We start from the raw sequence: 15,771 nt of genomic DNA, 5'->3' as shown, positions 1-15,771 counted from the left end.
GTCCAAATCCTTTTAAACATGGTAAATATGCTTGGGCAAGCAACATCAATTCATTTGAATTTTAATTCATATCTTTGTGAAAGGGTTGTCATCAATTACCAAAAAGGGGGAGATTGAAAGCTCTAGTTTGGTTTTGGTGAATTGATGAAACACTAAGTGCTAACCCTTTTACTCTAAGTGAACATGAGATAGGGTAGCACATTCCACGTGGTGGAGCAAGTGATGATGATCTTGTTGGTGGTGATGGCCATGGTGATCAAGTGCTCAGGCTTGGAAAAGAAGAAAGAGAAAAACAAAAGTTCAAGCCAAAGGTGAAACTTGATAGAAGCTTTTGTGTTTTGGTGATCGGGACACTTAGCGAGTGTGATCACATTTAGGATAGATATCCATACTATTAAGAGGGGTGAAACTCATATCGAAATGTGGTTATCAAAGTACCACTAGATGTTCTAACTCATTGCATATGCATTTAGATTCTAGTGAGTGCTAACACCCTTAAACATGTTTGTGAAAATATGCTAACACACGTGTACAAGGTGAAACACTTGGTGGTTAGCACATTTGAGCAAGGGTGGAGAAGTTGGTGAAGTGGAGGCACTATTTTCAGTGATCGAACGCTGCTCTCGTAGCGACCGAACTCTATGCCTGTGTCCGGTCAAGTGTTGCGTAGTGAGGAAGTAGCCAGGGTCTTTGACTAGATGCTAAAGTAGAAAGTGACCGAACGCGCATGGGGTGCGTCTGGTGAACGCTGATGTACATTGACGCAAGGCGGTGCGCGTGGCGTGTGAGGACCGGACGCTGGCCTACGTTCGATCAAGGTCCAGCGGACGCATCCGATCGTGTTTTGCCAGCTCTAGATCCTCTCTAGAATCGACCTGACTCTGGTTGGCATGGCATCATGTGAAGTGAGCGGCATGTTCGGTCATTGGGACAAGCAGCAAGAGCGCGCATGAGTAGGTGTGGCACCGGTGCATCTGATCTTTGGGATTGCACATCCGATCATCACTTAACCATGCGAGGAAGGCTAGTGACTGTTGGGATCATGTGACCGAGGTTGAATCATGGGGACACATGGATGGCAGCGCATGACCGGATGCTGGCGCATCTAAGTCTAGGCAATTGGACCTACGCGTCTAGTCACCCCAAGTAGCGCTCTATGATGTTCCCAATGGCTCTTTTCTAAGGGCCTCTCTATATAAGGTGTTTGGCCAGCTCTAGCTCACCCTCTTGGCTATTTTCATTGACATAGCAACCTAGTGAGCTAAGCCAAAGCCCTCCCACTCATCTCCATCATTGATTCATCATCTTTGTGAGATTGAGAGTGAATCCAAGTGCATTGCATGAGTGATTGCATCTAGAGGCACTTGGTGATTGTGTTTCGCTATGGATTTTGCTTGTTTCTCTTGGTGGTTGCCGCCATCTAGATGGCTTGGTGTAGTGAGGATCATTGAGCGGAGGGCGGTGCTTGTCTCTAGCTTTAATCATGGTAATTGTGATGGGTTCTTGGCCTTTTCCCAGTAGAGAGCCAAAAGGTACCACTACTATAGAATCTTTTCTAGTGGCGGGCATTTTTTATTTATCGAGGTGGGCAAAGCAACCGCCTCCAATCAAAGGTCACCATTAATATGGGACCTATGGAGGCGGTTGTTTTGCCTACCTCCGTTAATCTATTAACAAAGGTGGATGCCTTAGAACGCCCACCTTGGTTAATAAATTAAAAAAAACAAAAAAAAAATCCATGAACCCACTAGCGAGCCCATTCCCGAGCCCACTGGCAAGCCTGTTTCTAGCCCACGAGCTGGATCCGCTAGGACAAGCCGCCTGGACACCATCATGGTTCGTAAGGGGCATGAATCTACCGGATCCGTTGGAGGAGCCGCCCAGACACCGTCGTGGTTGGGAAGGGGGCACGAATCCATCGGATCCGCTAGGAGGAGCCATCATGCTATCCAGGATCTACCTTCCTACACCGCCACCCACTGAATCTAGCCTCCTTTGCGCTGCCACATGCTAGATCCGGCCACCTTGCGCCGCCGATCTAGATTGGGAGGGAGGGGCTCAGGAGGGAGGGAGACGGGTAGGCTTGGGAGGGAGGGAGCCCACCGCCACCACTGGATGAGGGTCCGCATCCCCGTGCCACCCTCAAGCCACCCCACCCCTTGCGCCGAAGAAGGGCCCCTCGCATAACAAAGCTGGAGGGGATAGGAGGAGGAGAGGGAGGAGAGCACCGCCTCTCGCTTAGTATTGGAGGGAGAGGGAGCTGGTGAGGGAGGAGGGGCACAACCATCGGTTGGTCTCGAGGGAAAGGGTGCTGGTGTGAGGGAGGAGGGCGTGAGTAGAGAGGAGGGGCGCCGTGCTTGATCTATTTAGGAGGGGAGGAGGGGTGCTAGGAGGGGAGGGGGCGATGTGAGGCTAGGGTCAACAAGTGTTGTTTATATATGAGCCCGGTAGAAAGGCAGAGATGGACTTTTTTGGGCTACGAGCTGGGGCACTTTTCTTTGAGGCGGGCCTTATAGAGCGCCCGCCTTCGAAAATAGATTTACGGTGGCGGGCTCCTTAAGATGACTGCCTCCAAAAATAGACTATTTTTTTAGGCGGTTGTCTTAAAATGCGCGGCTCCATAAATCGATTTTAGGGGGCGGTTATATTTTGATCACCTCCAAAAATTGATTTTACAAGGTGGGAAAAAGTGACCGCCTCCGAAAATCAAAATGCCCGCCTCCGTTAATCGTCCGGTATGCAAAATCAATTCTGTAGTAGTGTACTCTAGTGGATTGCTCGTGGCTTATGGATCCTCATCTTGTGTTGGTTGTGCAGCACCCGATTGTGGGTTAGGCGTGTGATGCCTATTAGTGCGTGAACCTCCAAGTGAGTGAATCGCCCTAATGGGGACTAGCTTGCCGGCAATCAAGTGAACCTTGGTGAAAAATCTTGTGTCATCATTTGTCTCCAAGGGTTTCTATTGAGATTGATTGAGTGTCACTTGCCACAGCGGTATATCTTCACTACCTCGTCTGTTGTATTTACATTCATAGTGTAGCTAAGCTCTTTAGTATAATTAATTTTGAGAGCTAGCTTGTATCTTGTCTAGTGGTTAGTGAGGCTCTTTAGTTAATCTTTGAGAGCTCACTAACTTAGTGGTAGTGACATAGCCTCTTGTGTGTGAAATAGAGATCATAGCAACTAGAATTATGGATAGGAGGCTTGCATTTTTAGTAGGCTAGCGCAACACTTGCTTCACCATTTAATTGACTAACCACTTAGCTTAAGTGTTGTTGTAGATTTTTAAATAGGCTATTCACCCCCCTCTAGCCATTAAGACCTTTTACAAGTCTCATGCTTTATAATCTTATTGAATAGAGCATCTCTTTCCTGATGAGACAATCCATTCTCCCCTTCAAAATATGGCTTAATAGTAGTGATACAATTTCGACAAGGTCTCATCATCTTAAGTAATGATTAACTTAAAGATAAAACTGACACAAAGAAAACTCATATTATAGGAAATAAATCTCTTTGCCAACTAATAAGATAAATCATAATGGAATAAATTTGATGATGTGTCCATAAACTCCAAACTCAAGAACATTTGTCCAGGATACAATGGATTTAACAAAAACTAAGATAACTTATGCATCATCAACAAGCTAAACTTAAAACTGATCTAATGTGAAACTCCAAGACTCGACTTCATATTTATTCCATCGATGGTTTCTTAGACTTTGCTCCCCTTACTCCCCTTATACTTATGGTTTGGCAAGACCCGAGGAGAATTTAAGACATGCATCGTTGCACCTTAGTTAATCCATCATATGTTGGCGAAATGTCTTAAGTAAAATTTATTAGACAACTTAAGTTACCTGTCTTTCGAAGCCATTCTTATACTTATCATCAATTTGGTAACTTGCAAAATTTGTAGTTTGTTAGAAACTTATCATTTTGAGCATGTTTGTTATGATTTTTTAGCATAGAACTCATAAGACAACTTACCATAAAATCATTAGACACATCTAATTCAAGTGCCTTTAACTCATAAACCATATCAAACAAGCTTTTCATGTCATTACTTAGACCACCTATTCCATCATAATGAAAATTGAGTAACTTATCAAAAAGAAAAACCTTTCAAAAGTGTGCTTTTATGTAGTCACTCGGTGTTCTTTCCATTAGAAAGAAACCTCCTCATTATATTAACTAAGAGTGAGCATCTTATCATCATTATAGCAATCCTATCGGATTTCTCCTATTTTTCCAATTTTGGGATGTACTCCTTCATTCTCTCAGCATAATACTCATAAATAGGAGAAGGAGCATGCGGTTTTTCCTCATGAAGCGCATAATCAAGGTTCAGCTCCTTAAGAACGGCATGCACCTGATTAGTACAAGTAGGAAAATTAGTGCAACTTAGGGGTTATATGGTACTTAAATAGTCTGCATAATTTACTAAAAAATTTAAAGTAAAATAATGTCTTAATTAGTAAGCTATATATAAGATGTACTTAAAGCATGAAGTTAAAACAACGTTGGTCAGTATTAACAGCATGCTTAAGGAGTTTAATTTGCATCACCGTTGGGCAGAAACAAAACAAAATCGATCTTAATAAATCATAATTAAAGTCAACGTTGGTCAGAAATTAATTATGAATAATCTCTAGTTGAACTTCTCGTTGGTTCTATTTAACTAGAGACCATCTTATTATACAGTGGTGGATATATTTATATATATGAAAACTTATAATTGAATGCAAATTCATGCAAAACTTAATCTTAGGGCATAAAATGCTCATGAAAACATAAATTAATACTGGAATTGAAGCTAAAAATGAGACAAACTTATTCAAATAGTGCATAAAAGTTAACTGAGATAATTGCCAAAACATACTTAAATATCCTCAGCAAAAAATATATTCCCAAAACATACTTAAAAATCATCATAAAAGGGTATAATTAAATCTTATTTGAGATGGGAATATACATCGTTATGTGAGCAACAAACTTAATTTATAAACTTAAATCAATATCTAAGTTGCTGGAAATAAAATTAAGCTAAAAATTAAACCTAATGAGGGCATTAAACACTTAATACTTAATTAAACACTTAGATACTATACTTATATTAAATAGCAAAGGAAACTTATTCTAAAAAATAAATCTTAGTTCAGCTTTTAAAGAATATGCCCAACGGTAGCCTAAAAGTACTATGTGTCAGGCCACTCTAGCCTTAAAAACCCAATAAACAGCTCACTTAGAAAACCTTAGTGGCATAGATGATCTCATCTATTGAACTCAATGGACGATTAAGATTTAGCCAAACTCATGAGTATAAATGCCCAGCTAAAATCTTAATATCCAATTACTAATTTCTTTTATGCTCCTTAGGTAGTAGCCACACAGGGGAACTCATAAAATCAGTGAGCAGATTTAGATTAACATAAACTTAACTCATAAATAATGGAGATTTAACATTAATCAACTCAACTTAATTGAAATACTTAATGTGCGCTGAGAATAAATAGTAACTGAACTCATATTCTAAAAAACTCAATTTAGCCTTAAAGGCGAAGCAGCCCAGCAGAGGCCCATGGGGGGCTCCACGCGCGTAGGCTTGCCAACGGCCGACGAGACCTCTCCCCTCAAGCCTAGCAGCGGCCCAAAGGAAAACCCTAAATGACAAAATCAATCTCGTCCATTCATTTCGATCGAGCGGACGCGATTCATCCTTAGCTCATATAAATATGGTCCAAAACCCTAATCACTCCTCACTCTCTCACTCTGCTTCTTACTCGAGGCTTTTCCCTGTGTGCCATTATAAAAGATGCTCCATTCCTATATGCCACTAAAAAGTTCACACAGACCCTGGTGCCATGACGCTAAACTTTTTTGTCCTTCACGCCATTTCGTCCACCTTCTGTTAGATTTCCACCGTTTGCTAGCCCTGACATGCGGGCCCGACCAGGGAAAATGTACAAAATACCCCCTCTCCCAATCCCTCCCCACGCACGTTGCGCTCCTACGGTCCTGCCCCTCTGGTGCCATGCCTCAGGATAAAGGGACTCCAACCAGACCAAAGAATCACCAGCAGAAGACCAACATTTTCAGCAGTCATCAACACTTAAAAATACATCGCTATAAGATTACTATAAATAGAGATCCCACCTGCGGTAGTAGCTTCTTGATGACGAGGAGGAAGCAGAGGACGCCGATGAGGAGGACGACGATGACCGTGATGCCAACGAGGCCACCTCGGCCTCGCTCGCCGCTATTGGCTCCACGGACTTCGCCGCCGGGGCAGGCGATGATGACGGCGATAGCCAGCAGGCGTGGAACAGGGAGAGGCAGCGGTACCGGCGGTGCACAGGCGGGCTTCGGTGGAGACGGCCATGCTCGTGCGGTGATGGTGGTGGTGGCAAGTGGACATCTCCATCAAGAGGCGGGAGCACCTATGGACGGAGCAGGAAGGACGTGAGCCACATTTGCCGGATTTGGCTGTTGTGGAAGAGCTCGTCAGCGGAGGACATCACCACCGCGGTGAGAGATGGGCAGCGCAAGGAGAAGTCAAAGTTGAATCCTAGCTCACAGCCATCATACTCATCCGTAGTGCCAGGGCCGCAGCGCGTGGGGCTTGTCGGCGCGCTATAGAAGCAACCGGCAGTGGAGAACGATGAGTCACGGGCGGTGCTAGATGGTGTGCTATAGAAGCAACCAGCAGCGGAGAACGATAGGTCACGGTCGGGGCTGGACAGCACGCTTACGAAGGGTGTGGAGCACGCGCTTTCCTCCCCACTTGCGCATCCAACGTCGCCGCCACTGGCAGTGTGGTTGCTGGAGGTGGCGGCCATCGGGTTGACGACTGGTGCTGGCGAGAGGCTCTTGCCCCGGCCCCAGCCCCGGCCACGGCGGCGGTGACAGCGCCCGCGTTGCTGGATCCGTAGGCGGTGGACTGCCCCACCTTGGTCTACATGTTCGCGTCGCCGACCTCCGTTCTCCATTATGCCGCCGATGAGGTGCTGGTCGCACCCACCCTACCGGCGTTCGAGTTCCTCTATCCTGAGGCATGGCGCCGAAGGGGCAGGACCGTAGGAGCGTGACGTGTGTGGGGAGGGATTGGGAGAGAGGGGGCATTTTATACATTTTCCATGGTCAGGCCCACATGTCAGGGCTAGCAAACGTTGAAAATCTAACAGAAGGCAGATGGAATGGCATGGAGGACAAGAAAGTTTAGCGTCATGGCACCAGGGTTCATGTGAACTTTTTGATGTGAACTTTTTGTGGCATCTAGGAACGGAGCATCTTTCATAATGGCACATAGGGAAAAGCCTCTTCTTACTCATGCAGCTGTTCAGAGAAAGAGACAGAGTGGGAGGATATGCACGGCACGATGCGACAAGCACTGGCCAGCCTTGTAGGCGGTGCGCGCGTGGTAACAGCCTGTGCGTGGCTCCGTCTAGCGAGCCCCATCGGGTGCACTGAAGCCCACGGTGACTGCCCTTAACTCATGGCGCGGCGGTGGCAATGCCCAGCACGCGAGCGTCGTGGCCCTTGGCAGAGCTTGCGCGCGCGTGGCGGAGGCGCCCACCCTTAACCAAGCGGTGGCGGCGAGCACACAGGGCCCCCGCAGTGGTGGCCCGACCTTATGGGCGAGCGCGCATCGGTGGTCAGTCCGCGTGGTCCAGCGGCGGCCGTGGCAACCCGGCCTTAGGCGCTGGGTACGAGCCACTTAGGTATAGCCCTTCTCTGATGCTTAGTTTAGGGTTAGGGTTCTTGATTTGGGGAAAATTGGGGATTTTTGGGACTTTTCTCAAGGTTTGCCCAAATCACCTCCTTCTAAGTGCTTAATATCGGTTTAATTTGGTGGAAAACACCCTTATTTGCAAAAAATTAAACTAATCCAAGACTAATTACTTAGATTGATTCTTAATCTGAGACTTAGATTGATTGAAATGTCGTGATGCATGTAATTTCATCTGAATGCACGAAGAGAGAAACTGGTTGCTTAACTAAGATTAAAAGCGATTAACAGTAAACCTTCAAACCCTAATTGCTTAGTCTAATCATGAACTCAATCTTAGATCGTATCTAATTAAGGTCTAATTACTTACTGAAACTTAAAACAGATCTAATATGGCAATTAGTGTATCATAAACATGCATCATTAGATTAACATAAACGTCACAGAGGCTAATCATGCATGTAGCAGATCAGATTAATCTTAATAAAAAATAATTTACATCTAATCTGACTTAACCGAAATTAGTCTAACATAACAGAGGCATGAAACAGATTAAACTCTAGCTTAGGATCATGTTAGATCTAAGCAGGCTTCTGATACCGATTGTTGAAATAGAACTTAGATTAGGATCTTATCTTTGCCTAAACATGATCACTGACTCATCTTAATGCAGAAATTAATCTTAGATACTAACCAGGGTCGGCAGATGCCATTTGTGCTCGTGTACTTGACGTAGGAGTTGATGTAGATGAACTTATCTTCACCAATCTAAGAACTAGTGCTCTCTTTTGATGAAGAACCCGATGTAGGCCCAACATGTAGCAACTGTACCTGGACGTGGGTAGATGGTCTTCCTAGACCCTCCAGCACCTTAGTGACCGGTAATATGATTTGTTTCACATGGATGGAGCCGCTAGAGGCGTCTTCTCTTATCTATAGATGCACTATGGGCTAGGGGGTGAACGCTAGAAGATCTAAGGGTTGCCGCCTATCACGGCAGATCTAATATATTAGATATGTATGGCAGGTGGACCAGCAACTTAATTAATAATTAATTTTAGGATTAGCCGAGATCACATTCCAACATTTTATTCTCCACTCCATATGAGTTCATTGATCAAAAGCAAAAATAACACCTATTAACTATATACTTTCTATACTTTATTACTCCCTCCGTTCCTTAATATAAGCCATATAGATTTCTAAAGAAAATTCTAAAATATAGGTACGTATCAGCTTGCACGCCGATTAATTTGGAAACCTTCCCATCGTACATAGCACATGCCCCAACCAATCCCTTAGATTTAGGAAGCAATCTGATTGGGAGAAAGAAGATGGCCTGATTTTCCTTTTTTTTCCTCGGTCTCACATCCTTTCCCAAGTCGTGCGTTAATATTATTGCTAAAAACTATATGGCTTTTATTAAGGAACGGAGGGAGTATTGTTCATACATTTATGTAGCACACGTTTTTGGGATATAAGCAAGAGTTACATTCTTTTTACAGCATCTCTTGTAGTTTCAAAAAAAGAATAGGCAGATCAATGAGTTTTTTTAAATCGCTAAAAAAATTAGGAGCATAATTGCTAGGTTTCTCCTACCATTTCTAAAATCTTGCTCCTAAAAAAAATTAGATCCCATGTGAAGGTTTGTTGTTGGCAACTGGGTCTTCTTTGTGCATAGATCACGCTCGCCACCCGTAACCTTGGTGCGGCCGCCCCGGCCACGCCGGCGCAACCCCGACCACACAGGCACGCCTGAGCCGACCGGTAGCCTTATTGAAACAGCCATAGTCAGCGACGACCATATGGCTCGCCAAGCGGCGGTGGCCGAGCGACCATTGGTAACTTGGGGTGGAAGAGGTTTGGACAAAGAAACGTTGAGAGGAGGAAACATCGCGAGACAGCCTCCCCCCTCCCTCCACACATCTTTCTATGCGTATCAATCGATTTGTTCAAATGTGGAAACACTAGGAGTGAGATTACAAGTTGTTAGAGAGAGCTTTTTTCATTCAATATAAAAAAAACTATTAGAGATATTCTTAGGATAACATAGGAGTGCTAGGATTTTATTCTCCCGAATGAACCGATGGAATACTAGTAAAGTAGTAATATAGTAAGTTAATGATGAGAGGCACTTCAAAACGCTGCCTAGATTCAAATAAATAGTAAGCTAACGATGAGTCACTTCAAAGAGTCGACTAGATTCAAATAGCTCGCACCGCTTTTTCATCCAATTCAGGAGCTAGGAGCTATTTTGTGTCAAATAGGGTAAAATAAAATGGCTTCACCTAAAAAGCTCTTTAAATCGTGTTTTCACAGAAGTTTAAGGTGAGATGAAACCAAATATAGTGGCTTCACTTCGTCCTGGTGGGTCTTGCATGGAGTTCTGTGAGAGCATGTGTTAGAAATTAGCCCTCACAACGATGAGCTGTTTGCTAATCTCCACGCGCAAGAAGCGTCGATTAAATCTATCGAGACAAACATACAAAATGACAGACGATATCAACGACAAGATATTTATAAACGAGGTTCAGCCAAAGTCTAATTCTCAGGACACAGCAACACCGGCCGCTCTAAGGTCCCAGCAATGTACCGCCACCCTCCCACAAACCTATTGCTACGTCGTCGTGGTTATAACATGGACAAAGTTAGGGCCTGTTTGGAGTGGCTCCGCTCCGCGTGCTCCCGTGCCGGAGCCGGAGCCCTTTTGCCGAAGCCCGAAATCGTGGCTTTGCCTGCCGTACAAGAAAACGACTTCTCCTCACTCATTCTACACTGAAAGCGCTCCTACAACCTGTATTGTTTGGTGCGGCTCTACTGCCTACGCCGAAGTCAGAGCAGTGCGGGAGCCGCACCAAACATGCCCTTATAGCGCTACCCGTCGCGCTCTAGGATACCGCGCGCGAATCAGCCCCACACGACATGTCCCTCCCCGCGCCTGTCCTTTCCATTTTCAAAATAACGAGCAACATGCAAATGTCAGACCCCAGCCCCGAGCGCACGCTGCTCCACCGCCCTTGTCCTTTGCAAATGTCACTTTCATCATGACGTCACCCTGATGCAGGTTAAGCAAACCCAAAACATTTATTTTAACTTCCTATAACTTTTAAAAGGTGTATCCGTTTTTCATTTCGCCTGTACGTTGTATCCATTTTAAAGAATTTTATTCTAGTAGCAATTTATATCTAATATGTGCTAGGACAATTATCAGAGTTACTAAAGTTGTTACTAAAAGATCTTAAGGCAATTTATGGGTGGTATAGTACTGAAATCTTACATTCGAAGACAAGTATTCTCCAAAATACATGACAACTTTCTCATTGATAACATATTTAACTTGAATTAAAGAAGCAATTTTTAAAAATAAAATATTTAAAAGCAGGAAAATTGAAGAACAACTAATAGGTACGATTTAGGAAGGCAGTCGGATCTGAAAGGGTGACTGAAAAAATGAAACTCATAACTCATTAAACTGAAACTAAAAGAAACAATGAAACAAAAACCTAATATATAGGATTTAGGAAGGCATTTGAACCTGAAAGAGATACTGAAACACAAAAACTGAAAAAATGAAACTCAAAACTCATTAAACTGAATGGTTGACTGAAAACTAAAAGGAGCATTTAAACAAAAAATGTCAATATTTAAAAGCAGAAAATATTGAAGAAAAACTATTACGTAGGAATGAAGACGACATTTGAAACTAATAGGGAAAAATAAAACTCAAAACTCATTAAAATGAAAGGATAACTGAAAAATAAAACCCATAACTCCTTGAACAGAAAATAATGAAAAGAAATGAGACGAAAAGCTACACATAAATTGAGAACTAATATGCAGGATTTAGGAAGGCATTCGAAACTGGAAGGGAAACTGAAACACAAGAACTGGAAAAAAAAAAGAAACAAATAACTCATTAAACTGGAAGGAATAATGAAAAATGAAACTTATAACTCATTAAACTGAAACTAAAAAACACTACAAACTGCATGACCTTGTGTATTGTAAGTTTAATTTCAAAGCATAGCAAGTTATATTTGAACAATTGACAAGTTATTTTGATTAGCCCTAGCCTTGCACGTGAAGTCCACAGGCCTGCCTCTCCTGCACATGGGCCGGCCTTTCATTTCCTTTTGTATGTGGGCTACATGCCTTGGCCCTTGCCTCTCGCACGAAGGCACACAGGCCAGGCCGCACCTTCCACTCAAAAATAATAAAAGAAGGCCAGGCCGCCAGGCTACTCGTACGTAGGTCGGGCCAGCGAGTCGTGCGCTGCCTCAGGAGAGCGACCAGTCGCGTGTAAGCTTTTGCGTGACAGCCCTCCTCTCGTATCTACGAGAAGAGGAGGTTACAGAGTCAACACCAACTCTATTATATATTACCAAATACAACTCAGACTTAAGCGTAACAAAACTCGTGCATAATATTCGATACATATTCTAACAGCATGTTTTAAAGAACTCTACGGGTGGAACTGTTTTGTCAAACATTTTACCAAAACGGCTCTAGCTCCAGCAATGAAACTGTTCATAGAGCCGAAGGAAAAGAAAAGCTTCACTATTGAAGTGGAATCGTGCCAAACAGGGCTACCCCACTCTAGTCCATTGGAAAATTACCTTGTGGACTAGTAGCTAGGAACATCAATCGTGAATGAGCAGTTAAATATCTCAATCAAAGAAATCATCCTTGTTCCTTGAAAGCAAAACGAATAAATATCGCAAATCCCGAAGGCAGAAGTAGAGCTCTGCATCGATCGCCTCATTCACCCATAGGCATGCATGGGATCGACTCCACTCCAAAGCACAGGCTGCTAGCTCGATCCAGCACCCACGGTGCGTGCCTCATAATCTGGAAAATCGCGGATCCCCTGAACATGCTACGGCACGAGTTTGAAGCTCCAGAATCCAGATATATCTACAGTATATAGCAATATTATGACAAGGCACACCCCTCTGCGTCTCGCGCGGAGTGCATCGGCGGACGGCGGCTCGAGAGCCGTGCATGCGCATGGGCTTTCTCAATGATCATACTACTCGTATATGGCTATGCATGCCTGAGCCTGACCCCTATACGATTCCACGTGTCTATCATGCTCATCTGATCTAGCCTATTTGCATTATTGGTTTCGTTCGCTGCTTTAAAATTTGACTGAAATTGACTGAATTATTTAAAAAAAATACTATTTTAGCTAAAAACAATATTAGACAAGCCGAATATAGAATAAGCCCGTGCATCCCAACTTGGTCTGCATCTCTAGGCTAGGACGCAGCAGGGAGCTAGCGGCGGCAACATGCATGCTAGGGCCTCGAAGTGACGATTCCGGCTGCCGGCGTGGCGGCGTCCCGTCTCAATTCTGCTTCTGCCCCGGCCCGCCAAAGACTTGGTTGGGTCTCTCTCTGTAGTTTAGCCTGTACGTAGGTGCTACCTGCTCTGACACCAATCATGGAGCAAAGCAGCGCTACCGAACCTTCTCTCTGTTCGTCGGTCGGTGCTGCCTGTACGTAGTTTCTGGATTGATTTGACTGGCTGGTGCTGATTTGTTATAAGAGAAAAACACTGTTGGCTGACTGATTTGAGCTGGCTGAAACCAACAAGCGAACAGACTGTTTGTGAGAAGAATTTGCTAATTCCTAATTTAATTAAATTGGGCCGCTTGCGTGATTCTGCGACAAGCATTCGCTAATTCCTCTCTGAAAGCGCAATTCATCGTCAGAAAAACGCATTAGCGGAGCCACAAGTTTTTAGGAGCTCGAGCAATTCTTATTATGAAAATATATTTAACTAGAAAATTACAGAGTTTAACTTTGTTATAAAGAAATTTCTCTTGATCGAACTTCAGCACTGAGCTCGGCCAGCCGCCCGGGATGGCCGGGCGGTGGCTCCGCCACTGGAAAAACGGCAGAAGCAAGAACATGGGTGTTTACAGGCATAGATAAAATAAATTTGTGACAACTCGTCCTTGCAACCTCGGCAAATGGGGACATCCCGGCCATATTTGGTATGCTATGGTATCAGATGATAGAGCTGGAGCCGGAGGAGCCACAAAACGTAGCCTTTTGGTCTTCCAGTTCATTTCGTGACGACTGAGGAGAGAAAAAAATACTGATGCAGAGTGAGCCTCTGAGTCATAAGAAGTTATACTAAACAAACAATAGTTTGTAAGTTAACCTATGCTATCAAATCAGTTCTCCTTGGATTTTCAATCAAGTACTCCATCAATTCTAAATCATAACACGTTTTGGCTTATTTATAAATATATTATTTTTATTATATATCTAGATATACTGTATTTCTCCAACCTAACACATATATCGGTAACTAAATTAGTGCACAATAATTTGTTAGGTGAACCTTGCTAGTCCGACGCACAGAAAAAACTTCTGGCTTCGGTGGGAACAGCTACCTTTTTTTTGAAAGATCTGGTTGCCCAGCTTTGATTTATAATAAGTAGAGGATAGCAACAGTTATTACATGCGCGAGTGGCGCTACTCCCTGCAGCCTAAGCTACCTGGAGTTTGAAAAAAATAATGTCGTTATTACATAGCATCGTTTTGTACAACAAAAAGGGCATCTTTAATCTCCGCGAACAAGGCATGTTCAGGCTTCGCATTCTCTCTGAAGACTCTTGCATTCCTCTGCTTCCATATGCTCCAGAGGGTTAGGGTTGTCACACTGTGGCCAACGCCAGTTGTCACCACCAGCTTAAGCCATGCTTCCAGATCCTGTGCCTGAAGCCACTGTGCAGGGTTCAAATTTGGACAGCCACTCCAAGTTTATACTAGCACCCAGACCCGTCGGGAGTAAGGGCATTCGATAAACAGATGGTGGGCAGTCTCAAGATTTCTTTCACACAAGGCGCAGAAGTAATTGTTCTCCCATCCGCGCAATTGCAGCCTCACTGACGTCCACAATCTGTTCTGGAGGAGCAGCCACAAGAACTTGCACCTTGGAGGTGCCCATGATTCCCAGATCAGTTTATGAAAATTGGAGAGGTATTGGCCTTCGAATTGAATTTTATCGGCTGACTTTGCAGAATACTTCCCGGAGCTCTCAAGAGTCCATGTTATGGTGTCTTCTATATCATCTTCAAGGTATAAATGGGCTACGTCGATGGCTCTCCAAAGTTTGAAAAATTCATCCAACAGTGGTTGCGTCAGGCTATGAGCGATGTCTCCAATCCAACATCCGCCCACAATTGCATCTCTGACCGATCTGTTCTTGCGTCGGCTGTGGCAGTAAAGGAGTGGGCATAGCTTTGACGGAGCCTGGCCATTTAACCAGCTGGAGAGCCAGAAGGATGCTTTCCTCCCATTGTGGACGGTTACCGTTGTGGCAGCGTTGAAGAGGCTAATGTCCAACGAGTCGACCGGTAGTTCTGTCCCGTTCCACGGCCGTTCGGGGTTGGTCCAATTGAACCACAGCCACCTTAGGCGCAGTGCTCTGCTGAAGCGTTCCAAATCCAAAATGCCTAGGCCTCCAAACTCAGTCGGCCGCGCCACCAGCGTCCACGCCACTTTGCACTTGCCGCTCGTCAGCTCGCTGTCACCTGCCCATAAGAACCGCCGCCGTGCTATGTCGATTTCCTGAAAAAGCTGTTTTGGCACCTTAAGGGCGGTCAACAGATAGGTCAGGATTGAGCTCAGGACTGATCTGACCAGTTCCCTCCTGCCTGCTATATTTAGGAGCTTCCCTTGCCATCCTGCCAGTCTCGATCTTGAATTGTCCACCACCCTTTGGACGTGTACCACCTTTAATCGGCCGAGGGTTAATGGCAATCCCAAGTATGTTAGTGGGAACCCCACTCTTCTTCCAGCAAATGTCTCCAGAATCTGATCCAAGTCTAGCTCCGAGCATCTTATCGGTGCAACCATGCATTTCTCCAGAGTCAGCTTAAGTCCGGTGGCTTCCCGAAAGTTACCCAAGATCGAGAACAGAGCTGTAACCTCAGACTGAATGGGATTGATGAAGATGACCGCATCGTCAGCATAAAGGGAGAGACGTAGCCTCGCATGCCGCCCTCGTAGTGAGCGATTTCTAGCACT

At 44.5% G+C, this 15,771-nt stretch overlaps 1 pseudogene; it reads right to left on the bottom strand.

Moving 5' to 3' along the window:
* Nucleotides 1-6,137: 6,137 nt before the first annotated feature.
* On the bottom strand, nt 6,138-6,839 carry LOC136465754 (uncharacterized; annotated as a pseudogene).
* Between the last annotated feature and the right edge of the window lie 8,932 nt (nt 6,840-15,771).

The sequence above is a fragment of the Miscanthus floridulus genome, chromosome 7 (genome assembly GCF_019320115.1).
Source record: "Miscanthus floridulus cultivar M001 chromosome 7, ASM1932011v1, whole genome shotgun sequence".
Lineage (NCBI taxonomy): Eukaryota > Viridiplantae > Streptophyta > Magnoliopsida > Poales > Poaceae > Miscanthus > Miscanthus floridulus.
This window is presented reverse-complemented; position numbering and strand designations above follow the sequence as displayed.